Source organism: Eupeodes corollae, chromosome 3, assembly GCF_945859685.1.
Source record: "Eupeodes corollae chromosome 3, idEupCoro1.1, whole genome shotgun sequence".
Taxonomy (NCBI): Eukaryota; Metazoa; Arthropoda; class Insecta; order Diptera; family Syrphidae; genus Eupeodes; species Eupeodes corollae.
The window spans coordinates 66692174-66719570 of record NC_079149.1 but is presented as its reverse complement, the minus strand read 5'-3'; the positions used below and the strand labels follow the sequence as shown (position 1 = coordinate 66719570).

Genomic DNA, 27397 nt, shown 5'->3' with positions numbered 1-27397 from the left:
CGATCATATTTTGCATTCTCCCTACCAAATCATCGCCTGCTGCTTTGAATAGTTCGGCAGCGATGCCGTCAGCTCCAACAGCTTTGTTTGACTTCAGTTAAGATATAGCTATCTTCACTTCGTCGAGGTCGGGTAGGCGAAATTGTTAATCTGCGTCGCCTAGGTTGAGTGGTTCTATCTACATAACAGCGGAATTCGGTTCGTCATCGCCGTTATATAATTTGGAGATGTGGTCTTTCCATATTCTCAACATAGGCTGCGGTTCTACTACGATATTTCCCTGATCGTCCTTACAGGCTTCGGTTCGTGGCTGGTATCCTTGGGAGGATATTTACCTTTTGGTAAAATTTGCACACCTCATTCCTGTTGTGACATACCTCTATCTCCTCTGTGCAGCGCCATTTTGTATGCCTCTTGTTTCGCTGCGTGTGCTTGGCGGCATTTGTCATCAAACCAGGGGTTTCGCTGTTATGGTATTGGTCCGAGTCAATGTTGGCCCCTCGGAAAGTTCGGACATTCTGTACACTGGAGAAGTCGCGTGCGTCGATCGCAATGTGGTTAATCTGGTTGACAGTTGATTGATCAGGAAATTTTTTGTCCTCTTGGGGATATTAATATGTGTGAACTGCGTACTAAGGACCAGAACATCTCGCACTGCAGCGAAATCGATCGGCCTGAATCCGTTGTCGGAAGTGGTGTCGTGCAGTCTGTATCTCCCGATTCTGCCACCAAAGATGTTCACCGCGGTGAGTTGAGAGTAGGAGTTGATAGGCAGAGGTGGGTTTTGAGAAAAACCTGTGGACGCTTGTGTCCTCTTGAATGCACATGTCTACCATTTGAACATCCACACACAAAAACTCTATAGGGTTAAGATCCGGTGATTTCGAACGCCATGTCATGGCTTGTAAGATTTCTTCCCTATCTGTGAGGTAATCTCCACAAAGTCTGTACGTGTGATTAAGGCCATTTTTCTGTTAAAATACGAATACAAAAATGCTAAACAATCTTGGTTCAGAAATCACAGCGTTTTATTTCAACAATATCTTGTACGCCTCCCGTTTACCTCCCAATACCGTAATTTAAACAAGCTTCACGGAAGGAACCAGTCGGGAAGCATCTTTTAAGCCAAATACTCGAACTTAGATTTATCGCAGCATACAACTCTGCTAAAATCTTCTTCTAGACAGTCTCTATATGCTTTCTGGCCTACTCGAACTGTTTCACCATTTTTTGTGGTCGAAGAAGTGATTTTTATTCATTAAAACCAAACCCAGGCACGAATGAAGTCAGTTGACTACGTAGACTAGTATATAATGTATAAATTATATAATGTGAACTGTTCTTATAACTTTCTTTAGTCTCTTTGATATTATTTAACTGAAAGAATTCAAAGTGATCCGCGGCGTGATGGTAAGTGCGTAAGACTGTCATGCCAGAGGTCTTGGGTACAATCTCATTTTTTCACGAGTACTACTTCTTGCGATGAATTGACAGATTATCCAATAGTGAACCTTGTCATAAAAATATCTTTCTCAAATTAGCCATCCGGATTGACTGTAGATAAAAAGTGCCTTTTTTTGGTATTCCATATATAATACAGTGAAAAATTGCCAACAAAACGATCCAAAGTAGCCAGATTTTTGTAATTAAAAACTAGCTCTATTGAAAGAAGATCTGTCAGAACAATAATAAAAAAACGCACAAATAGAAGAAAGTCTCGTGAAAATCAAATGTTAAAATTAACTTCGCAAAAAAAACCTAACTAAAACTAATAAAATGGACAATTTTCAAGAAGAAATGGTAAGAAAACATCTGGAAATTGAGATTCTTTAAGAAAAAGTTCATTTAACAATTGCTTCATGGAGGGGGTTTGTTCGTAGACTGCTACATTAACATGATCTTTCCAATTCTTTATATAACTGAATCGAATTGAAATGAGCTTGATTTGACTCGATTCCGGTCGGGGATCGGAGTCAATTCAAAATTTGTGAAGAAACACCTGTGTGGAGGAGTTGGTTTTACAGATAATGCATTATGGTCTGTTTATTTGCATGTTTGTGTACAAAAAATATATGTTAATCAAATTAAAAAAAAAAATTGCACATGGAGTAGGTAGCGTATTCTTATATGTTGCTGAACTATTCAGTTCTTCATTGTTTAACACAAATCAAACTATCTCACTCGCACTTCATAAAAACACCATTTGCATTTTTGAAAGTGCTGTCAAACTTAACCATTTTTAAATCTTCTAGTGCGGTGGAAACACCAAAAAGATTTATTTAATCTAAACAGATATAAACCTTTAGTGGAAACAAAGCAAAACTTAATTATCTTTTCTATTCTTGCAAAATAAGTTAAACAGTTAGTCCATTTTCATTAACAAAACTAAATAATATCAACAGTAAAAGATTGATTTCTTTCCCCAATGGAAAACACATGATTCCAAATGCACAACTACTCAACGAACACAGCCATCGAGATACAAATGTGAACGAAATCACATAAGATCCATTCGAGACTCGTATGAATGCCAAAAACTCATCCCTAGTAAGATTCTACTCTTACTTTTATCGCTAGCATTCATACTAGATATGGATATTGTTTTTGTTATTTGTGTAAGATCCTACTATACTATGTATAGATTTTTCAAAAAAAAACACGGGTAATGACATTGTTGATTTATTTAAGTCGATTCAAACACTATAGTAATGTCTCTTTTTGCATCCCTAAAAAACGAGTTGCATTTCATCCCTTAAACAGTTCAACCGTAATACTCGCACTCCAATGAATGCTCATTGACATCAGCTCTACTTCAGTCGAACCGTCAAGTCTAGAAATTCTTTCTTTAGCTTTATTACGCGAATATGGATTACCTTACCACACTCCGTCTTTCCAAGTCATTACAATATTCAGGAATTCAAAACCAATGTGTTTATGGCATAATAAATATAACAAAAAGTCCTTGAGTTTGTGATAATCACAAATAATATTTATTTGCCCCACTATCGGCGAAAGTCACTCGAAATTGCAAGTTTACACGATTGTAAGACATTTGGCATAACTTTTCAACTCAAAATATTGTAAGATCTGACAATCGTCTGTCCTTCGATATTGTTTTGCTTTTCTATTGTAAAACATGCTTATTTTTACATCTCCCTCAAGAGTTCCAAAATTTGTTCATAACGTTGTTTGCGGCATAAACGTTCTCGTACTTTTGTTTTCTTTTTTTTCTATTTTTATAATTGTTTAAATGTAGAATTTACATTTCGTATTATGTTGCCCCATCATTATACTAAAGTGACTTCTATTTTTGTGTCATAATTACAATTTCAAGAATAAAAAACAAAATCCGATACGAGTAGTTTCACACAAATCTTTAATGTGTTATAACTTAAATTAATTATCTAAAATAAAATTTTATTTCAACGCGGAAACTTTAAGAACTTGTCGCATCAATTGCTTTTGACGATGTATGCAATGGGATCCTATTTTGGGATCTTAGGGAAGAATTTGTATGAAAACATTAACAAATTAACTTACATAGAATCTTTTATCAAGAGTTTTATAGTAAAATATGTATTTTTAAATGTTGTTCCTTTTTGAAGTTAGGCGCTTGAATTAGTTTATTTTTATTTATTTGAATTGGGCTTTTGGAAACAAATTGTACCTTATAATATATTTGGTATCTTCATCGATGGTAAATTTCAATAAGTTTGGAAGTTTAAGACAAAAGACTTAATGTTGTGTAAGCATTAAATTGTGTGTTGATGAGTGCAAACAAGAACCCATAGGCAAAGAATTGGCCCACAAATCTTCATCCTAGAAGCGTACGCTTCTTTTAAAAAAAAAAAAAAAACGTGCTTAAATCGTCTTAACTAATTTCTTGTAGGTATATGAATCAATAATTTATTACTTTTCTATGTGCTTCCCCATCGCTTAAATAAACAAAATGTGAAATATTTTCGAAGACACTCCAAACACAACACCTCTGAATCATTTAAATTTTAATGAATTGAAGTTGCTCATGTTAAAGTTGGAAGAATTATTTACCAAAATGATTCACAATAACTTACTTTGAATGTACACGAATATAAAAACGAAGAAGAAGAATCTTTTAAAAACGCTGATGTAAGCTTTGATTTAAGAAACAAACGCCAACTTAGAAGCAAATGAAGAGCGCAATGAACCTAAATGGCCTCTCTACTTCAAAAAAATTGCTGCATATAATAATTACATAAATTTATATCTTCATGGGAAGCTTCGCAATCAAGGTATTTTGCACAAGCTAGGCAGAGTGACACCATTTGGTAAGTAGGTACACCCATTGAGATATGGAAAATTAAAATTTGTATAGATTATAGGGTCGGTTGTAATTACAAGAATTTGATATCGCGTTTTTGTTATCTCGAACAAACTGAATGGCGCATTACCTCTGTATCAGTCATAAGGCGGTCAACAAAAACCCCCTCAGTCTTTAGCTTTTAGGTAATTTATTGCAATGATATTATAGATACACATCTATATTTTTATATACTCGTAAATACACAATAAATCTTGTGGCTGCAGTGAAAACAAAAATCAGATCAATCAGTTTTATTATGACGTATAGACTTTTCAATACTATCAATTTAAGACTTATTCGTTATTGTTTAACCAAGCTACATACTTGGAGACACTACATTAAAATCAAACTGAATCAATTTTTAGGGTAAATGACCTGAGTGATAAATTCACATCTTTTGAAATAAGAGGAAACTAAATCAAGGCGCCTTACTGAATTCAATTGATATACAATTCTAATTAAGTATGACAACAACAAAGTGTGGTCATTATACTCAGAAAATTTGTCAAAAACTATTTGTGTGTTACTAATGGCGTAACATATATTATACATTCATGCAAACATTACTTTGCAGTGTAGCGATCCAAAAAAGAAAGAAATTGCACGACTGGTTCCCACGAACTTGGTCTTGTATTCAAAGAGTGTGTTAAAAAAATAGAGCCCATATTTTAAGATTTAAAAATGTACATGCAAAATACGTTTGCCTTCAAAAATGTAAATGCCATTTAATTAATCAATGATGTATAGATACATTTTGAAATTTTTTTGATCAGCATACATTATTTAGAAGATATAAGAGCTTGTTAGGAAATATTATTGACATAGCTTCATTAGTTTCTGTAAAAATTTAAAAACAAATTAACGGTTCTATAGAGGTACTCTTAATTAACCACTTATACTCATAAGAGGAAACCACAATGGTGGGCATTAGAGCTTGACTCGCTCAGAAGAGAATGCAGGAAACTCTTCAACCGAGCCAAAGCCGCAAGACTAGCCTCTCACTGGGGTTCTTACAAAGAATCTATAAGAATTTACAAGAAAACACTTAGCAAATCTTAGGGATCTTCCTGGTGATCCTTCTGTGGCAAGATAGAAGAAACTTCTGAAGCTTCTAGGTTACGGAAAATTCTTTCAACTAATCCAGCGATGCCAAGCTGTTTGAAAAATGCAGACAGCTCCTGGATACTCACTTTCCTGGTAGTTCTCTTACCGAAACTTGCAACAATTTTATACGTTCAAGTCCCAATACAACATATGCACAAGGTCTGATCACAAGGGACAGGCTACAATGGGCTTTGAACAGCTTCAAACTATTGGAGCACATGGATAATACCAGCCGAGCTACAAAAGACTTCTGACATAATTGCACCAATCCTTAAGGCAATTTTTACCAGCTGTCTTTATCTGGTCCATATTCCCTCGGCATGGAGAAAAGTTAAAGTTGTTTTTATACCCAAAGCAGGTAAATGCTCGCAAGTCAATCCTAAAGATCTACGACCTATAAGTCTATCATCATTATTTCTTAAGACCTTGGAAAGATAAATTGATATCCATTTAAGGGCAAGTATTGATACAAGACTTCTGTCTTCGTCTCAACATGTCTACTGTTCAGGTAAATCGGTGGAAACAGCGTAACATACTTTAGTACGCACTATCGAATATTCCCCCCCATCATAAATAGTTCACTATGGTTTCTTTTCTTGACATCGAAGGTGCCTTTAACAACGTGGACACATCTGCACTAACATCTCAAAATATAGAGAGTTGCTTCGGGAGTAAATTCATTTAATGCTTACTAGCAGAATAATTAACTCAAAACTGGGCATTGGGAAACTCTTCTGGCACACGATGCGTTAGTAGAGGGACACCGCAAGGTGGTGTTCTATCCCCTCTCCTCTGGAACCTAGTGATGGTGAATGAAAGCCTAACTAGTCTGGATGCGGAGGGTTTCAGAGTGATAGCCTGTGCAGACGACGTTGCTATAGCAGTTTCAGGAAAGCATCTTAACACCCTAAAATAACTACTACAAAATGCTTTAGACAGACTAATTTTTTGGGCTGATCTGTGTGGACTGGGTGTTAACCCACACAAAACCGATTTGGTCTTATTTTCGAGGAGATACAAAATTCCATCTTTCAACACTCCCAATATTAAAGGAATCCAATTAAAATTCTCAGACGAGGCTAAATACCTGGGTCTTGTTTTACATAAAAAACTAAATTGGAAACGCAACGTATAGGAAAGAGTCAAAAAAGCTACTGTAGCTCTCCTTGATTGCAAAAAGTCTCTCATTCCGCCTGCCCAATCATTGTAGCGTGTTCAAGGCGGAACTTTTGGCGATAAGGGAAGTCTTGTCCTGGCTTAAAGAAAACGTGATATCAACATCTGATATCCGTATTTTCTCAGATAGCCAGGCCGCTATCAAATCTCTTCACTCTGTCTCTACAATCTCTATCATCGATAATCTCTAATGGAAATGGCACAACAGTTTAATAATCACCTTTGCTGGGTGCCGAGCCATAGAGACCAGGTAACTGTAAGGCAGATGAACTCGCCAGGAACGGTACAATACAGGTCATCCTACCACGTTTGGCACGTACTGGCATACCAATCGCTACTTGTAAACTGTTGCAAGACGCTGTGAATACGACAGACACCTCGGACACTGTCTATTAGGAAAGTACGCAACGAGACTAGGCGTATTCTCAAATGATTTTTGCAGAAGCTGTATGGACGAGGAAGAAACAGTTCTTCTTCTTCTCTGCACATTCCCTGCTCTGGCTTGAAAAGGCAAGAATTACCTAGAAGAATTCTTCTTTAACCATCTAAGTCATATCAGCATAATCAGCCTCTCGCGTTTCGTAAAGGACTCAAACTGGTTCCAATTTAGCTTAGGAGGAAGCCTCAAGATTCATGTGGTATCACAATGGGCCATTAAACTGGCCTAAGTGTGTCCGTTTCCGTCTTATACAGCCACTATAACCTAACCTACCCGAGGACACTATGTTGAAAATAGAGCCTTCGAATTTCTTGTAATATCGGACAAATAGCTATGAAATGGTCAATATCTTCACGCTCATTTCTGTTACAATAATTGCAAAGGAGAGGTAGATCTGACCGATGCAGAATATAATTCAAGTTCAATATTTCAACCCTTGCTTTGCAAATTGTACCTATAGCTCTGGCAGAAAGTCTATTATTGAAATAATTTGTCGCATTAGTATATACTTTCTATATATTTCTCTTGCTGACGATAATGAATCTCTATTTAGATGTTGAAGATATATATTTTCGTCAACTTTTGCGATAACATTCGAAAAGGTATCTTGCCAATTACCTATGTTAAACGCATTCAGTTCAAGAGAAACATTATGTAATCGGGAAAGTTGAATCCACTGCTAAAATGGCGATGCTTCTGTTCGCAAAAGAACCTTTATGATAGATGTGTGAAGATTCGAACTTGGTTAACTCATTACTCTTGTTAGAAAAACTGCATGCAATTTCAAATTTTTAATATAAATCAGCGCAATTCGAGACTCAACATGAATTGCATAGGTTGCAGTCGAACTAGGCAAACGAAATAATTTTTTGAAAAAGAGGCGTTGTATCAACTCAAATTCTTCAAAATAGGTGTGACCAAAAACTTGAATATCTTAAGACAAGCAAGTGTTAATGGTTGCTTGGAAAACTCGGTATTTAGATCCCAAGTATATGTTTTTATTTGAGAAGAAAGTTGGCCACATTTTGTTGAGAGCTACTTTAGATTCTTTACTCTTACGCTGATCATGTTTATTGAAGCTACCGTTAGCAGACATCAACACTTCTAGATATTTGCATTCCTGTACTATTTCAATAGGTTGGTTGTTAAGGATCCAACTTTCTTCGCTCAACCTTCTAAAACTCGAGTTTATTTGAGGGTTCCAGAAATTGCAATACGTTTGGACCTTATTGATTTGTAGCTGGAGAGAAGATGAGTTATCCGCTAGCTTAACGAAGTTATCCGCGTAAAGAAGTACTTTTATACGAATATCAGAAAAACATACTCCACCGGGTAAATTATCTGAAATATCATCAATGTAGAGGGCAAACAAGATTGGGCTGAGGATACATCCTTGGGGAACACCTGTAGTCGTTTGTAGTCGGCCCAATCCCAAAGTGAAGCAACGTTTTACATACACATTTTTCGTAGATATTTAGAAATTTTCTAGATATACCAAGTGAAACCTTTTGTAAATGAGAGCTTGTCGATTGACGGTATCAAATGCAGCTTTTAAGTCGATAAAGCAAGCATACATCTTCTTTTTCTTTTGGATAAATTTGTTAGCAATACTTGATAAAGCAAAAATATGGTCAACCGTTGAAAAGCCCTTACGAAAACCAGATTGAAACATACTTAAGCGATTGTTTGATTCTACCCAATTGGTCTTTTGTATAGAATTCTACAAATACTTTTCTAATGGAATTTATTATTGAAATACATCTGTAATTCTCAGGCAAGCTAGCATCACCTTTCTTTAATACTGAAAATATAACAGCTTTATTAAAGCTCGTGGGAATACAAGCGCGATTGTACAAGTTGTTGTAAAAAGGAAGAAGATATTGCTTATATTCTAAAGATGAGTTTTTTATGTTAAAAAGAGTTACTATACATATATCGCAAGTAAGAACAAAGAAAGAAATATAAAATCACTTACGAAAAATTTCGTTCTGCCGTTCGTTTTCAAGTATTTGAGTTCGATGCTAGAAATTGATGACTGCAGCAAAGCATTTGAAGATGTTTCTAATATATTCTTATACCAGTCAAAAATTAAACAAATTATGTGGAGACACAGCTTGCAGGTTACCAGGGCCTAGTGCTCAAGTAATTTCAGGGACTTATACCTTAGCCGAACGGCTAATTTAAAAAAGGCACTTTTCATAATAAGAATTACATTTGGAGAATTTGTAAGTTTCTCACATAAATCAGTACCCGCGACAAAAAAAATTTAGCTGCCACGCTAACTCTTATCATCACAGGTACTACAAACGAATTGTGCATCTTAAAAACAAGAGCCTATATCCTGTTTAAATATTGAATAAGAGGTATTTCCATTTAAATTGAATAATTTAAAAAAACATCCTTCTAGTGATTGCCTAAACCATATTTCAAAGTAAAAAAAAATACTATGATTTTTTATTATACATCTAGTTTAATAATTAATTTTTATTAAAAAATAAAAAATACATATTCAGGTTTTTCACATATGATTTGCACAGCAATTAATTATTTGGTATTTGGCGTTTGTACAGTTTTACTAGCAAACAAATTTTGTTAACATAATTCACTGTGATAGTCTTTTTGTGAAAATAAATCAAAACAACAAGCTTATTTTCAAAGTAAGTGCTGTTTAGCCCAAACAGTATTTTTTTAATAAATAATAAAGAACTATTTCGACTGTTGACGAAATTTTCTGAAAAAACTTCATGAGACTGGTATACTAGTAAACTATACTAATGATCGTTTTTCGTTGTAGTATTTCATATCAACAGTTGACGAATTCGGATTTCAGTGCATCTTGAGTGAACCTTGAAATAGACAACGATGTATGGTGTAAAATCATTTTTATGACGAGGCTGCGTTAATAAACAATATTGTCCTATCTGGGACTTAAAAAACCTGCATATGATTGACAGTTAAGCGCGGATTGTGAAATGGTAGCATCATTTGACTTTTACCCAAAATATTGACCGAGACGTTGTTTTTCACCCTCATTTTCAAAAAAAAATAATGTTCCAATGATGCCACAACCCCACGATTGTGAGAGATCCTAACCTTGATTTTCAATCGTAAGATTTATTTCGATTCCACGCAAAAACCATACAATCTATACTAAAGTCTAGATGTAATTACTTAAATAGATGTTTAAATTTCTCTATTTTTTTAAAAAAGTACAATATTTCATATATGAAGCCAAATATTTTGCTACTGCCAAGTCAATTTACTGTTATACGTATATATGTATACTTTTCAAATCGCCTTTGTGTGATTTGTGAAAATTTTTGTAAGGATTAAATTCTAAAAGACTACTTAAGATATAAGATTTTAAAGAAAATCAGAGAGAACATTTTTCAAAACTCTTCAGAATTTATTCTCACTACTAATTTGTTTTATTCTTATTTAACTTGAACTACATTTTTTCTTCTGTAAAAAAAAAAGATTTTTGAATTCTCTGCACTGTTTGGAATTAAAACAACACCTGGTATTTACCATACATTTATTGTTTTTATTTTTATCCGTTAAACTTTAATGTAAACATTTTTCAATATAAACAAAATAATCCAGAATCGAAGCAAAGCTCATGGATTTTAAGCAGATAAATGTACATATGTGTTTTCTATTTATAAATAATATACTTTCGATACGTTTTGGCTTTTTTTTCGAATTCCTTTGCGTTAAACCTCGCAAAAATGTAAAAGAAAAAACACAACCACATTTTTACCACATAACACACACATATAAACATATATACACATTATTAAACTTCGAATTGCAGAAATTTGTGTTCTGTAAAAAAAAACTTAAGAGTTCTTATTCAACCTACACTTTGAGGATAAATTCAACTTTTGTTTTCGTCTTTCTCCGAAAAATAAAATGAAATATTTACAAGAAAAATGAAAAAAGAAGAAGGTACTCGTTCAAATTTATTTTTCAGCTTTATGTGTCTTTTTCGCATCGTGCGTTGCTTAATTGTGATAAACAACATTTGAATTCATTAAAGAATTTTGTTTGTATTTAATTTAAGAACTATATTTAACAAAAATAATGAAAAACGAATTGTACAAGTTCACAAAACAATGATTTGTCTCATTTACAAATATCTTATATTCAAATTCAACCTAATTCATTTTTCTTTAGCTTTACTCGAAATACATCAAGAGAACAAAACGAAAAACCCTGTCCGATAGATAGTGTGGTGAAAATTGTATTTTATTACTATTTGAGAATATTTGATACTGCCATACTTGCTAAATGACCTGACAAATGGCCAAAATCAGAGACCGAAAAGAGTGCCTAAGGGCACTATACAAATTATACAGTGCTATGATTTCCCAAAATATTGTAAAGTGTGATTTTTTAGCTATAATCTATTTGGCAACACTGGTTTAAACAGCTGATGCACGTTTCGTGTTTTGTTTCACTGTCAACCATCTTCAAATTGGTCTATAATTTAACCATGAATTGTCTTACAAATGAACAACGCTTGCGAATTATTGAATTTTATTATCCAGCGAGGAACATTGCAAGAGCAACCAATACATCCAGAAAAAGTCGCTGTTTTGTGCGGTTTATGGGATGGTGGAATCATTGGACCATACTTCTTCAAAGACGATGCGAATCGTAACGTAACTGTGAATGGTAAGCGCTACCGTCCGTGAGTTAATATCCAACTTTTTTTTCTCAAAATGAAAGAGCTAGATTTGCATGGCATGGGGTTGCAACAAAGGACTTATTGAGATTCGAGTTCGGTTAACATTTTATAACACGTTCGGGACCGGTCAATTGGCCGCCTAGATCGTGCGATTTAAAGCACTTGGGATTAATTGCTTCAATCAATAATTGAAGTAAATTTGTTGTAAAGTTTTCTCAGCTTTAAATTCCTGCGATTATAACTGTGGATATAATTTCTTGGATCCTTGCTTTCGGCGGAACCTATATTGGCAACGTTCAAATGGTTAGTGCGTTGGACTGTCATGCCAGAGCTCTTAGGTTCAATCCCTGCCTGTGAAGCATGAAGATTTGTCTGGAAACGCAATTTAACAATAATTGGCATGTCTTACTCTAGCCCAACGACATCAACGACACTTGACACAAGTGTGTTTCACTCTAGCCCTGCTATGAACTTTAACCTTATCACAGCGCAGATGTTTGATAAAGCAAGACAGCTTTTTTTTTATAATAAGAGACACTCAAGGGGATATATTACCCTTATTATGTAGACACAGTGTGAGCACTAGGAAAGGGAGAGAGGGGTTGAAAGGAGATGTCGGTGCACATTGGTTTTGAATTCCTGAATATTGCAATAGCTGGGAAAAACAGAGTGTGGCAAGGCATTCCACATTCGCATAGTACGGCTAAAGAACGAATCTCTGAACTTGACAGTACGACCGAAGATGGGCTCGAGGGTATATTGATGAGCATTCCTAGAAGCGCGAGTATTACGGTTGAACTGTTTAAGGGGAGGAATGCAGCTGGCTATTTCTCTAGAGCATAAACCATTAAAATAACGGTAAAAAAGCGTGAGACAAGAAACATTTCGACGATGTTCAAGTGACGTAAATGATCTTATGATGGTAATATCACCAATCAATCTAAATGCTCTACGTTCAATACTATCCAAGAGGCTTAAGTAAGTTGCAGGAGCACCAGCCCACATATGGGAGTTATACTCAAGCTTTTGACGTATATAAGTCTTATAAATAACAGCCAGATCAGAGGGGGAGAAAAACTTCTTGCATCGCCTTAGAAAACCCAAACATCTTGCGGCATTTTTGGCGACATCGCGTATGTGATCGTTTCACAAAAGGTGGTTGGTGATACACATACCAAGAATATCGAGATTTTCAGTTTCCTCGATGCAAGTGCCATTTATGGATAATGGCAGGGGGGGTATATTTCGCTTTAACGATACAAGACAGCATTGCGTTTTCGAAGCATTGAATTCCACGCGGTTTCTTATTCCCCATTGTACAATGCTGTTTAGGTCGGAATTTAATGAGCTTATCATATTTTGTCGCTGCAGTTCCACATCCGAAGAAGAGGGGTGTGAATCTGAAAACGAATATGAAAAGCTAAGAGTACTATCGTCAGCGAAACAATGTATTGGATTAGATGTTGCAGACAGGAGATCATTAATAAAAATGGGAAAGAGTGTTGGAGATAGAACAGAGCCCTGGGACACACCAGCATTTATTTTGTGGTTTTCAGACTTGAATCCATCCAATAAAACTTGTATTGAACGATTCGAAAGGTAATTACTAATCCAATGAAGGAGGGATTCATGCAAACCGAAAGCACGCATTTTCGATAAGAGAGCCTGATGCCAAACCCTATCAAATGCTTTTGAAATATCTAGTGCAATAATCTTACTTTCTCCAAAACTATGTAAAGATTTGTTCCACTGTTCGGTGAGATGAACCATGAGATCACCAGTGGACCTATTGCTACGAAAGCCATACTGTCGGTCATTAAGAAGCTTCCGTTCTTCAAGATATTTCTTGAGCTGATAATTAATCAGCGTTTCCATGACCTTGGAAAGAAGGGACGTAAGTGCAATCGGTCGATAATTAGACGGTGAGGAAGATTCGCCTTTTATGGGAATAGGGTGGACAAATGCAGTTTTCCATCCGCTCGGAACGAGACCAGAGGAATAGGACAGATGGAAAAGCTTACGCAGTGGTTTTGCCAGCGATGAAGAACACCTCTTCAGAACAATAGCGGGGATACCATCCGGATTAGCAGATTTGTGTATGTTAAGATCTTTTAGGACTCTCGCTACAGTACGAGTGCGAAAAAAGGTTTGCCCCATAGAATCATTAACTCGCTCAAGTACAGGCGGAGTCATAACACTCACTGGCAGAGTTGAATTGGCGGCGAACTGCCTAGCAAAGAGATTTGCTTTCTCTAAGGTGCTAACAAATAGAGTGTCATTCACAACGAGCGTAGGAACCGAGGAAGAGGAAGAATTCCTCATATTTTTTACAAATGACCAAAAATTTTTACTGCCTTTGGGACATTGCAGTATTTTTTGCCGTAATTTTTGGTCATGTAAAAATTTGGTCCGTCGAATATGGGCGTTGCAGGCCTTCCTGGCTTGCTTGAACTTATTCCGGTTTTCCTCAGTTGGATTGGCTTTAAAACAACGGAAACTTACCTTCTTAACCCTAATAACCTCTTTACAGCTCGTATCGAACCATGCGTTTTCCTAAGGTCTGATGCTTTTAACCCTATTCGGGATAAAAGTTCTCATTCCCAGGAGAATCAAACTTGTGATCATATCAGCGCTGGCGTCAACGTCACTATCGAGAAAGCATAGTGACCAGTTAAAGATCCTGAAGTAATTATTGAGACCGTCCCATTTGGCTTTCTCGTATTGCCAAACGGTTCTCTTAGGAGCTCTTTCTTTAACTGGAGAGTTTTTACACGAGAAATTTGCTGATATGACACAATGGTCAGATGTGCCTAGAGGAGATAGGACACTAATAGTGTACTTACCAGGGTCAGAGGTAAGAAACAAGTCAAGAGTGTTTTCTGCTCGACCTACCACGTCCGATATTCGAGTGGGCTCGTTGACCAGCTGAGTTAGGTGGTTTAACTCAGGGAAGATCTCAGCACAAACTCCTTCTGGTGTTGACTGGCCCGAATGTTGAAGCCATGAAGAATTGTGTACATTGAAATCGCCCGTAACAACGATTTCAGTGCGAGGATAGGACGAAACAATTCTTTGGATGGAATCAGACAAAGCATCAAATTCACGAGAAGTTGATACTCTGTCTAGATTTGGGCTTCGATAAAGGAAGCAATAGTGAATGATTTGCTTGTTCACGGGAGCTGATTCGTAGCACTGTGAAACAAGCCAATTTTTATAATATTTTTTGGAATATTGGGTATAAAAAAAAAAAATTAAGGGATGGAAGCGCTTAGTATAGGGTGTTTTTTAAGCTGCATGAAAAATGCCAATGGTTGTTGTCAAAACTGAGTTGACATTTCTGTTCAGTAAGGTTTGGCAATTAACCATGAATCATTCAACACCAGGGCCCTGGATTTCGCTTCCAAATTTAGCAATTTTTTTTTGAAAACAATGAATTAAATCTGTTCGCGAAGTTCATAAAGCACTTCGTTTATAAAGTTTACTTCATTTAAATTTCTTCGTCAATAAGCAAAAGCAACAAGTTAATATTTTTGTAGTTAGTCACTTTAGCACTTCTCGTCTCATTCTTTTAAACGATATGTATTGATATGAACTTCTTTATGGCAGTGCTTAAAATCTAGATCAGCAAAAATTAACACATATGCAATCATGCCCGCCTGCCAGAACCGTTTTTAAAACTATAGTGTCCAAGTCTTTGCCTTCTATTCAAAAGTTACACAATTAAAGAAAGAAAGAAAATTAGTAAGTTCTATTTTATTTATTGAAGTGCAAACCATATATATATATATTTAGTGGATGTTAAACATAATAAATATGTATGCACATTGCAGTTTTTTAAGTTTTTGTTTCTGAACCATTTAAAGGTTATTAAGATCGTAAACCCTTTATTGGGTCCCCATAAAACGATCTGATTCTACCCTTAATGGTTCATAAATCGAATAAGCATGACACAAAAAAACAACATTTGATATACATTTCGAATTTTGCAATACTACCAAAGAAGGTGGCCCAGGGCGTACACTTATGACACTAGTATCAAATGAAGGCTTACGTTCAGCCCAATTTAAATGCCCAACATTTCTGAATTGGATTTTGAGATAATTGGACTTGAAGTTGAGCGTGAGAAATAGGAAAAATCCGACATTTTTGCAAATAATTACATATACTCCAAAAGCTTCAGCACGTATAATAATGATTTAGGTACCTATGAAAGATCATACAAATATCTTTCATTTCAAGTGAAAAACTTTCTTCAAAATAGCTTCTATTTCGAAAAGAACAACTTAAAACTTGTTTGAATAAGGCGCCAGTTATAGCAATCATTGGGTTTCATCGTTGAAAAGAAACATTGGATTTTTTTGGCAGGTAGTTTATAACTTTCATTAAAAGTTTCTGTCATTGAAAAAAAAATTCCTGATTGACCGAAAAATGTCTACTGACAAAATTCTGTCCTTGGAATTGTATGAATTTGAAACAAAAATCAGTGGAACGATCTGTTTCACTTTTGAACATAAAAGTATCAGCTGTTCAGGAAAATGAATTTCCGTCCGGAAAATACACTTTTTTTCTCAAACAAAATTCTTTGTGTGATTTCCGATCGATCAGTATATAATTTTCATTTCTTATCAAAGGGAAACATCGTCAAATATCGATTCAAAAATTTTCCTGGGTCGATTTTAGTGATAGCTATAACTGGCGCCTTACAACATTTTCGATCAATGCTCGACAGCCAATATTTAGCAGATAGATTATTCTGAACGTTAGCTTTCATTTGGTACTAGTCTCATAGGTGTACACTGCACACCCTTGGTCCAGACTCCATAGAAAAATGGAACATCTCCTTTGAACTTTTAAATAAACACAAAAAAGTCTATTAAAAACACCTTAAGTATAGTTAAGCTAATTGGTTAATATTTATTCCAAACATATTATTTAAATAAAGAATTATCATAATATTAATATCGACAATGCTGCGAAAACTAAACCGAGTATAATTTATCATTATTAAATATATATTGTTTATATTATAAATAAACCAGATGTTTAAGTTTTGTATCGGTAGATATAAAACAGAACTTACGGATTTGCCAGACAAAATGGCAACAACCAATTTAATATAATTCAACAAAAACTGGTATGTGGAAATTAAGTAGTTGTCTTTATTGTTGTTTGCGACGATCAGTGTTGATAAATTTTCAAGAAACAAGTCAACGTAAAAGTGGTGTGATTAAAAATAAATGTATTCTATTTTATTACAAAATTACTTAATTTAATTTATTGAGTTACTTAAGGAAAAAAAAAGAAAAGAAAGAAAAAAATGAAAAGAATAATATTTCCTATTTAAAAATTAAATTTAATTGGGTGGCGCAACAGTCCGTTGTGTACCAGGGCCTAGTGACTTACAACTCTCAACCATTCCTTTGTGCGAGTACTGTCGTCAGGATTAGAAGGGACCTACAATTTAAGGCCGAATCCGAACGGCTAATTTGAGAAAGCACTTTTTCCATGACAAGATTTACTCTTGAAGGATTTGTCAATTCCTCGCAAGAGGCAGTATCCGTGAAAAAAGTTAGGTGGCACAGGCAGGGAATGAACCCAAGCCCCCTTGCACAGGAATGGTTGAGAGTTGTAAGTCACTAGGACCTGGTTCTTTATGGACTGTTGCGTCACCTAATTTATTTATTTATTTACTTTCATTCTTTAATTTCAAAAGAGAACTTTCAATTAATCAAACTTAAATAGCAACCTTTATGAACTTTGTGATCCGATTCACATTCATAAATCTTCTAAGAATCAGTTTATTCGAAGTGAGTTTAAATGATTATAAGAATTGGAAACTCCGCAATGTTCTTATAAACGAATCTATAACTTCAGTTGTGGTTGAGTGTGGTTTCCAGATATCCGATTGTTCCTTTCGTCACCTCTTTTTCGCCATGATTCACATGAAATATTCGGAAGTCAACAAGAGTGTGTCCAATAAGAACAGTGACATAATTCTTTTGAACAGACGATTCATAATATACTGCATTTATTATGGATGACTAGGTTGCGTAAGATAAACCCGAAAAACTGTATGTTTCTCTTCACTGCCGCTAGAGTTATTTTATAAACTAGAAGGGATAGAAAAAAATTAATCAAAGCTTTTTTTATAAAATTTATTCAGCTTTAATTTTGTGGAACAACATTTTGTGGAACAACATTTTTTGATACTACAAATAGTTCTCGAAATAAAAGTGATAGACTGAAACAAACTCCGTGTTTCTCTGCCGCAAGAGCTCACATCGGATTCTTGGGGACTTTTTTTTGGTTTATCACCAGACATCTCTTAGTAAGTGTGCCAAGTTTAAAAACTGTTGGATTTTTCTTGAGGTGAAAACATATTAACTGAACTAAAATGAGTGGCCTTCACTCTAGTTTCTACTATTTTCCCATCAAGTTTTTAAAAGAAGTCTCAATCTTGTTCCGGTAAGAACCAGCATCTAAACACGACCCTATAGCGGTGCTTCCGGGTTAAAGAGAGGAAAACCGGCATTCAAAAGTAAAATTAAGGATAATAATAATCCTGATAAGGTTCTACAGTTTATTAATACCGGAGCACAAAAGTGCAGGAGAGCAAGTGAAGTGGCTGACTTTTCTGAAAGTACGTAACGTAAGGCCTAAGAAAGATGCCTTCTTTGATATCAATATGTAAACGCGTGAATTTTGACCGTTTTTTTTTTAAGTTTTATTACATTCGGTTCAGAGAATTTTGTTTCGGTATTCTGCCCGATAATCAAAAGAAAGTGGTTTCGAGAAAAAATCATTTAAAGTTTTGACAAACAGAAATTGTGTTAAGCAGTTTACTATATAAAGGTTGTTTACAAAAAATTGAAAAAACCAAAGGATTTTCTGAATATATGCTGACCTTGATTGATCATACAATAGGGCACAAGAGTGTAAATTTCAAATGCGGTTATCGCTAATTCAGCACTTAATTACAGACCTCTATACTGTTCAAGCGCCGTGTTGAGGCATGATAATTTCATTCTAAAAATGTACAGGCATATTTTTGAAATGTTAATTTTATAATTTATGAAAAGAAAATCAATTTTTCTTTTATATGTACCGCCCCTTTTAATTCTGTATAGAGAAATTTATATCAGGTTTAACAATTATACGGTGTATCGTGTTTTTTAATAGATAAATCAAATAGAGCTGAGTTTGGAGGTATCGTTTCAACCTTTTTTCAGGGGCGGAACTCGGAATTATCTGAGCTCAGAGGTTTTAACTTTTTATTTCTTTTTGAATTTGCTTTTTTCAAGCTTTTAAAGAAGGCTTAAAGGCTTTTGCTGGTAATAATTCTTGGTTCTATTCTTTGATACTGCAAAAATGCTTCCATATTGATCGACATAATGGGGTAAAAGGGGTAATTTCTGCTTAGATATTTCATTACGTTAACATCACTTTTTTGTTCTCGATATGGACTTAAGAATGATTACGGGCATGGTTCCATACTTTCTTCAACAAAAACTTGCTATGCATTTCTGTTAAAAATTGAGGGCATTCTGAGTATCAAAAGTTTACGTAAGTATAAAAATACAGGGTGGTGCGTGGTCACTTCCTTATCTGGAACTCTCGCAACTGAGCGGCTATTAACAGTAGAGCTTTGGTTTATGGCTTGTTTGAAAGCACGTTATCTAAGGTTTTCGTTATGACTAGTTCAGTGTTAACAATGCAGTGGACAAAGCAAGAGCGTGCGTTTGCCGTGGAGGCCTACTTTTCTTTAAGCCATTCGATCATCGCAACTCAGCGTGCTTTTGGCAACCATTTCAATATCGCACCTGCAGGTCGTGTGCCTGTTCGGAAGTAGTTCAGGGATACCGTTAGTGAGCAGAAGAAACATAATGGACCGTCAGGACGCCAGAAAACATCTAAAGGGAAATCCCCTAGGCGATCTGCACACAAACATTCGGCAGCTTTAGGGACTTCTAGTCGAGTGAGACGAATTCTTCATGACGACCTTAATTTGTACCCATACAAATAGGCAGTGGTGCAACAACTTAATCCACTCGATCATGTTGCGCGAAAAAATAGATGTGAAGCCTTCCTCTTAAACCTTCCTCAGGACGCCCTTGTTTTCTTTAATGACGAGGCACATTTCCATATCTCAGGATGTGTGAACAAACAAAATATGCTTTTCCTACTATTTAAAATTTGTTTTAATATTAAGGAAAATCTTCAGTTGTTTTACAGACTTCAACAAATTTATATGCTATTTTCACACAGTAGGAGGCCTATATACCACCAATGGGCAGGTTCACATAACATAAGGGACTTCATTTGCAGTAAACTGTATTCTTTGAATGTACATTTTGACAAGTTAGCTTTTCAAGTGTCATAGGTTCAGACGACAAAGTGACTTGAATTGAAAGTAAAACAAGTTTCAAGCATCTAATTGGTCAGCGGCCAAAAAATTGCTTTCCAATTAAGGCAACTTTGTTGGAAAGTTGACTGGAAAAATCAAGAAAAATCGAGCCAACTTTCAAGTCAAACCTACTTATATCCAAATGACAGTTGATAATGTTTTTTTCATTCAACTGAAAGCTGAACCTTATTGCTCATTTATTTATTTATTTTGTACATAATCCCATTTACTATTTTATGTAAAAGGGTTCTTTGTCAAATTGGAAAATAAGAAATTACTATTTCTTTACAATAAAAAATACAAATCGTGATGGACTTGTACCTTACCTGAGGAGTGTTTTGTAGACAATAATGTTTAAGTAGTTTTTGTACGATGAACTGACGGAAGAAGTTAGCGAAGTAAAGTTCCAATTTTGAAATGTATGACACTTGAAAAACTAACTAGTTGCCTTGGTCAAAATTTACGTTCAAAGAATGAAGTTGACTACAAATGAAGTTCCTTATATTGCTTGAATCTGCCCAATGTACATTTTGACCAAGGCAACTAGTTAGCTTTTCAAGTGACATACATTTTAAAATCACAACTTTACTAACCTCTAACTTCAGTTAATCGTTCAAAAACTGCCAAAGACATTATTGTCTACAAAACAATCTTCAGGCAAGCTAATGTCTATCACGATTTGTATTTCGTATGTAAAGTTACTTATTTATCTTCCAATTTGAGAAGGATTTTTTTTTTTTTTTACAAAACTTTAAATTGAATTGTGCAGATAAATGAACAATAAATAGAGTAATAAAGCTCAGTCTTCAGTTGCATAAAAACAAAATATGATCAACTGTCATTTTGACACAAGAAGACTTTACTTGATAGTTGGAAGATTTTTCTTGGCTAACTTTCCAGTCAACTTTCCAATAAAGTTGCCTTAATTGAAAGGCAATTTTTTTGCAGCTGGCCAATCAGATAATTGAAACTTGCCTTGTTTTTAATTCCCTTATGTCGTCTGAACTTGCCCAATATGCTCATAATCCAAAGAACAAGGCGGTCATTTTCCGATTATAAAAAACTCAATACTTGAAAGATACCGAATATATAAAAAAGTAGATCGACACTCAAACGAGCTTGCAGTCAGTGTGGCAGTTATGTACCACAAACGTTGTACAGAAATAAGTCTAAAACGTTGTACAGAAATAAGTCTATCTCTTAAATAGCTTTAAAAAAGACGAACTTCAAAAAAAGTATTGCCAGATTGAAAACCACAAGTCTAAAAAAAACACCCGCTACAAATTAATCTAAGATGTTACTTCCGTGATCAATAATTTATTCTTTCTTTACAGGCAACATGTTTATGCAGCCTCTTTTGGTAAAATAATTACAAAAGATAAAGGGCTCCAAATTATTTTAATCAACAAACAGACAAAAAAAACATGCGTCTACGACTACGTCATATGGTTTTGCTTTTGTCGTCCTTTTCAATGTTTGTTTGTTCTCCCCATAAAAGAAGTGTCACCCAATTTCCTGTAAAAATTTAATATCTATTTCCTAATACGAATCCCTTGTGGTTCGATGCACCCAAATACTTTTACGTTCGACACAGCATACTTGCCGTTGTTCAAATTAAGGCCCCCCCAAAAAAATAAACGAACAAAAACAACCAAAGCAGAAGAAGAACAAAGAGTTTTGGTGTATTATATCGCTGCACTTTTACGTATACCTACTCCCAAGTCACATCACAATCCCATGCCAATAAAAGGGAACCAACCAAAATGAGAGAAACACTCTTCTTTCTGCATCTCCTCCCACTGGTTTCTATGGAAAGTTGATGGTCCATAAATAAATAAAAGGACGAGAATGACGATGAGCGAGCAAAACACAAATAAACCAAATTCAACCGTGATCATATATCTGCAGGCGCTGGCTGGCTGGATGGCTTGCTCGGCCTGGCTGGGATGGTTGTAGTATGTGCTGCTGCTGCTGCTACTACTGATGTGCACAGCATAACATTGCCATTGGAATGGGTGCATGACCCACACACAACGCACTCATTTCGACGACCAAACGCAAATTTCGATCAAATTAAAGGGGCCGGTTCGCCTTCTGGCCTACCACCAGCATCTCTTTTCGTATGTTGTACGGCTTTTTGGATTGTGGACTTTTATTTGCGCAAACACGGACTTTGGTTGGATTTTAAAGCAGATCTATGTCGAAATGTGAACATTTTCCAAAAATAAATGAACAAGAAAAAAACAAAAACATTTCGCTAGCAGTACCTAAGCATAAAGAGTAAACCTGCTACATGGAAGGTGTGCAAGAAGTGTTCCGTCCGACTCTCGTTCTGTGAATTTGTGATGTTGCTTTACTTTTTTTTTTATTTTTTGGAAAAAATCGATTTTCTTCTCCCTGTGATGTTGTCTACTTCCGCCCTGTGCCGAAGCAGCAGAAACGTAAACAGAGGAAGAGTTGAGAGAATCGAGACGGAGATGAAAGGTGAGCGTGAGCGCCCAGACCATTGATTTAAGTTTTTTCGGCTGCTTCCTGCTGCCAGAGACGACATTGGGGGAACTTCATAGGACTTACCGCAATTTAAAGTGTGGAGAAATGAAGTCGGTCGTTGGTTCTTCCGAACCGGCTGCTAGTTGATACTTAATTATAAATCCTTCGTGGGTGGAAGCAAAAGCAATTCCCTTTCCCAGTTTATAGAAAGTCAAAGAACATCGAATTCGAATCCCAATGCAAATTGTCAATGTTATCACTCGTTTTTGCCACTCAACGTCGTAAACAGCTGCAAAATTTTGTAATAAACACACACGCACTCCAGGCACAGGCAGAGGCACTCAACTTCTGCTCGTTTCACTCACTTCTGGTAAAATAAATCCATGAAAGATGTATTCACCGCGGACGCGTGAAAACAAAAAAAAGGGACAACTAAAATCGATTTGAGATTAGAATACAAAAGTCTAGCACAATCACTGAAACCCGGACATTTCTTTAAACACAAGTTTTCAATTTTTCCAAAGCACAATTAGTAATTGACTTGGAAAACTGTATATTTATTAATTTTCCACAAATTTCTGGGTGAAATGATTTTAAAACTATGCTGTGTGTCCACAGCGACGCCCTTCGTCGAGTCGTGGAGAACTGGATATGAAAGTGAGTTAAATGAGCTCTGGCTGTGGCGCTCTGGGCGAAAATATTTTACACACGGCGACGGCGAACCAAACCAAACCAACTAAGCGGCAGACATGGAAAATGTTCCAAGAAAACCCCTTTTGAAGAGCAATGCGCACATAAAAGTCATATTGAAGAGAAAGTAGCTCAATTGAAATGTCAGACTGGTTTGACATTTCGAATGACTGTGAACATAGATGCAGTTTGCAAGGTTGTGCTTACATTCAGTTCAAAACTAGTTTAGAAGTTGTGTACACACACCAATGGTCGATAGTTGCAATTGAATTAATATGGAACAAATTATTCTTGTTATCGATTTTGTTTGACATAAAGTATAATTAGACAATAATTTTTGGGCTCAACTTTCCATTACCTCAGCACAAATTGTGTAAATAAATAATAACTATAGCAATTTTTGAGCGAGGAAACATTTATTTCTATTTTAAATTAATTTTCAAAGTTCACTTTTTTACATGCAAAATACACAAAAATGGTTGATTTTGACATTTCTTCCATGCTTTTTGTTCAGTGTTGTCATACTTGTTTTTTTTTGGGGATTTATTTGATTTTAGTGCTCAAATGCAAAAAGTACTTTGCATATACCCAAACTCGCGCCCATTCCCAAATCCTATAGTGACTGCAAGCAGGGGGATTGCATAAAAAGCTGTTAGTACTCCGTGCTATCAATTCAAAAAACTTATTTTAGACTGAACAAAATTAAATACAAAAAAGTAGGGTTAAGGCCGAAAAAGAAAATATTTTTTTCTATGACTTAAAGGTTTTTGCTCGCCTTAATATTTAAAACATGTTCTATTGAGAACCCTACCTTTAAAAATCAGAAGGAAATTCGTGCTGCGGTCACCCAATTTTTGCTAAAAATTGTATTTTTGGGTTTTAGAATTTTGTTATCAGAATTTGTCAACGTTAGCAAATTTATATAATTGGTTTCAGTGAAGAAAACTGTGTCCTGCAAATTATGCTTAACTTACACAGATGCAAAAATGCAAAACTTCATTTTAAAATATATATTTCGTTTGTTTGTACATAAACAAATATAAAAAATCCCTTGAAACAAAAGTTTTTGGCTCAGAATTGTCAGAAAAGTCCATGAGCCAGAAATGCAAACTGAGTTATATACTAAATTGGGTGGTTTTAATAAAATCCAAATAGGACTATTCACATCAGACCAAGCAAAGAACAAATAGTAGAGGAGCCTAAGAGGGGATTTTGGGATTTACTAAAGCGTGGTAGATTAATATACAGGGAGGTACCTAGTACTCCATTGAATACCTCCAGCAAGTATTAGCCCCGTAAATGTGGCCGCGCGTCAAGGATAATGGATCAGATTAGTAAAAAAAAAATTCATTATCTGAAATTCTCGAGCGCGTCAGATTTAGGTAGGTTAAGTTAGTTTAAAAGTGTATATTCCACTAATCTGTTGACTTCCTCGATTTACAGCAATAAAAATACCGCGAAATGTTCAGCATTTACAAAACAATTTCTATTTTTATACTTATTTTCTCATAAATAAAAAAGTTGTACTTCAAAGAATACATACTGCTATTTTTTCAGCTCTTCAATCCGTTAAGTTAAAAGATTTGAAAAAAATACAAACAAAAATTCTTCCCATTGTCAGATAAGACGAGTCCCTCCAGAAAATCGTCAGATTATGACACAGCACAATTAGGGTGTATAAATGAATCATATATATCTTAATCTGATGCGCTCGAGTATTTCAAAATGGCGTTTTTTTGCAAATTCTAATAATGGGCACGAGTTTGGGTCACATCCAAATCATCAGATTATTACATAAGAGCCTTCTTTTAGGTTCACTTAACATCCCCTTTGAAAATCTGACGCGGTCGATTAAGTTTTTTTATTTTCCGTTTTCAACCCTTAAATACGACCACCCCCACGGCCATGGATGCTATTACTATCTGACGCACTCGATTATGTCCATGCAGATGCAACTGCCGCTCCCCCCACCGATGAAAGTGTATCCGTGATATGACATTTTTTCTACTTATCATCTAAGCTTCGCAATCCAATAGATTTCTTTGACGCTCGAGTTAATCCCGAATCACCACCCTGGGCTCAGCTACTAAAATATTCGTCTATTATGATAAGATGCGCACAAACATATTATTCGTTAAGGTATCGTATGTCGAACGCAAATTGGTTTAGACAGTTCGTTACAATCAGATTGCATTTTGAGGCGAACATTTTCCTTATTTCTCTTATTTTGGCAGTGAAAACGCTAATTTTATTACCTTAAGATTAACTACAGCTATATTTCTACGTTTTTGTTCACAATCCTTCAGGTTTTAGGTTGATAAATTGTTTAAAATCACAATTATTTACTAATTTATTGGTGGTCACTCTTATGTATATTATTTATTATTATATATTATATTATATTAGCGACTTACAACTCTCCAACATTCTTGTATACGTGTACTGTTGTCAGGGTTGGACTGGACCTACAGTTTTAAGCCGAATCCAAACAGCTAATTTGAGAAAGCACTTTTCATGACAAGAATTACTAGTGGAGAATTTGTCAATTCCTCGCAAGAGGTAGTACTCTTGAAAAAACTTAAGATGACCCAAGTGGACCAGAAGTCCAGAGAAAGTGGTTTATAAGTTTATAATTTCTTTCTTAAAGAAAATGGGTCAAAAGTCTAAAACTTGAGCAGAAGAAAAGCGAAAAACAGACATTTTGGCCAGAAAATCAAATGGTATGTGCCCTAGGTGTAACTTTTTGCAAATCAAATACTTGCAACATGTATGTGATGTAAATGGATAACCTACTTCCCAAAAAATAACATTTTTTAAAAGAAGTATACTTTTGACTATCCAACAAATTTGGAGAGTGTTAACGAATGAATTTATTTTTAAGAAGTTTGGCCAACGTCAACAATTTGTATGCCTCGAAAATGGAAAAAGTACAAGGATTGACTTTAAAGTAGTTTATTTCACATCAACGCATTTGAAAATAATGGGTTTACATGTAAATAAACCATAATTAGTTGATGTACTCTTTGTGAAAAAAAGCTGTTATACAATATTAGACAAGAACCAAAACGGTACAGCGGATGTTTAAAAGTTAGAGTAATTATATTTGAGTTCTGTTCTTGGCTGTCTTCATTAGTAACTTATCTCAACAACAGAGAGCGCTATGTACTAACCTAAATGGGAAACCTTATCATTTCAAACTTTGTACTTTTTTTTTCGTAAACGTTAACAGTCTTATTTAAAAACGCTGTATAGAGCCTACATAAAGTTATGTAATCTTTATAATGCCTCTAAACGCAAAAATGCTATTTATAAAACTTATACAAGGTTGCATAGTCCCATAATAAGCTAAACGCGTTTTGAGGTTGAATAGAGCCTACATAAGGAAATTATTGTTATTATTATTTCGTAAATGTCATTTTGATTTCTCTCCTCTCTTTTTGAAATTAAAATAAAAACAATAATGCCTCTCCAGTTTAGCTCGTGAGCACGGTTGAAACTTGAAAAAAAATTGCACGACCAAAGCTGAAAATAAAAATGACCAATCGTACCAAAAAAGGACCAAAATTATTTGTGTCTGCAATGGCTTTTACTTTCCCATCGAAAGTTCTTGTAGCCGGTCCGATTTGTTGAATTGAACATTTTGACATTTCCTAGTCAAAGTAAAAGATTTTTAGAGAGATGTCTGTGCGTGCGTGCGTAAGTTCATACGTTCGGGAAGAAACCCGTTTTTTCTTACAAAAATTAAAAACCTTAAAAAAACAAAACTTGTCTCACAACAAAAAAATATTGTTTCCGACATTCCGTAAATTTTGCATACAAATCTAACAGTCTGTTTTTTCATAAAAAAATTAAAATCTACCATAAATAGTACGCAAATGCTACGAAAATTCAGTAAAAATTGGTTTTGAACTAAAAATCTCGTTAACAAGAATAGATTTTGAAATCAAACTATTTCATCATACTTAAAATATCGTTGGTCATTTTTTATATTTTTTTTAAGAATAATTAAACTAACAACTTGTTTAGAAAATCACGAAAGTTTACAAACCTTTTAAGCAAGGC

General features: G+C 35.1%; 1 protein-coding gene across 1 annotated transcript in view; it reads right to left on the bottom strand.

The window, feature by feature from the left end:
* Positions 1–23379, bottom strand: part of LOC129949181 (uncharacterized) — a 105797-nt gene extending 82418 nt beyond the window's left edge. The window contains exon 1 of the mRNA XM_056060465.1: positions 22730–23379. The gene's annotated coding sequence lies outside the window, so the exon portion shown is untranslated. The remainder of the gene's footprint in view (positions 1–22729) is intronic.
* Positions 23380–27397: the final 4018 nt, after the last annotated feature.